This window comes from Oratosquilla oratoria, unplaced genomic scaffold, assembly GCF_046742065.1.
Source record: "Oratosquilla oratoria isolate Oo_2021 unplaced genomic scaffold, ASM4674206v1 SCAFFOLD55, whole genome shotgun sequence".
Taxonomy (NCBI): Eukaryota; Metazoa; Arthropoda; class Malacostraca; order Stomatopoda; family Squillidae; genus Oratosquilla; species Oratosquilla oratoria.
Window position 1 is genome coordinate 1,738,667 of NW_027467719.1, and position 1,057 is coordinate 1,739,723.

Genomic DNA, 1,057 nt, shown 5'->3' on the forward strand with positions numbered 1-1,057 from the left:
CAGAGCTAGAGATGGCCCAAGGAAGGACAACGATGTCGCATGCAGGAGGATGCTGGGCTGAAGTGGACGTAGACTTCTCTGAAGTATTGTATCTACAAACTTTAGTAAAAGAGAACTGTGTCCTAAGAAAGGAATAACTATTGCTTTTCCTATCCGAATTTCTTTTTGGCTACCTCCCTTGTAAGGGGGAAAAAGCCTTGGTATATGTATGTACAAGTATGCTGTCCAAATTTCGTCTTAATCCCTCGTTTTTTTCTCCTCTTTCTTTCTTTCTTTCTTTCCTTTCTCTCCTACCATCATACCTTACTATGGACAAAGAAGCCCGTCTACTGATATTTTTTTTTATGATATTCTACTTAAAAACACGTGATGGTAAGTAGTAGAAAATCTATGACCTATTCATAGGTCTGCTTTGCTCTCGCTTATTCGTCCTTCTATCATTTGGTGCAACACCTGAGACGAATACGTTTGTTTGGTATTACCCCAATCCAACTCGGAAAATTCTGCATTAGTTTATTTAGGTTAGGTTAGGCTAGGCTAGGCTAGATAAGCTTAAGTTAGGCTTGGCTGGGCTGGGTGAGGTTAGGTTAGAATATATAAGCTAGGTTAGTTTCCATTAGTTAAGCTGGGTTGGGATTGGTTTGGTTTGGTTTGGTTAGCTAAGGTTAATTTAGGTTAGGTGAAGTGTGGTTAGGATTATGTTGTTCTAGGAATTGTCACAATTACCGATAATATACTGGGTACATGTTTTACAAAATAATGTGAATAACTTTACTCTTGCATCTTCATTCAATACATTTTATATAAAAGTAAAAATCTTAAAAACTCACAGTTTGCCAAGTGATCCAATTGGCTGCAGTTATCTTATGCTCTTCCGTGTTTCTTGCCTTCCCGCCAAGAACTGAAGAACAGGTAATGATAGTCAAGTACAGACTCACTTAACGTCATACGAAACTAGAAAGAGTATATAATAATAATCAACGGTAATTCAATGAATATAAAATTACCGGGAAATATTCACTCACACTTTTATTCCCTGGAAAGTCATTTTGTTTGT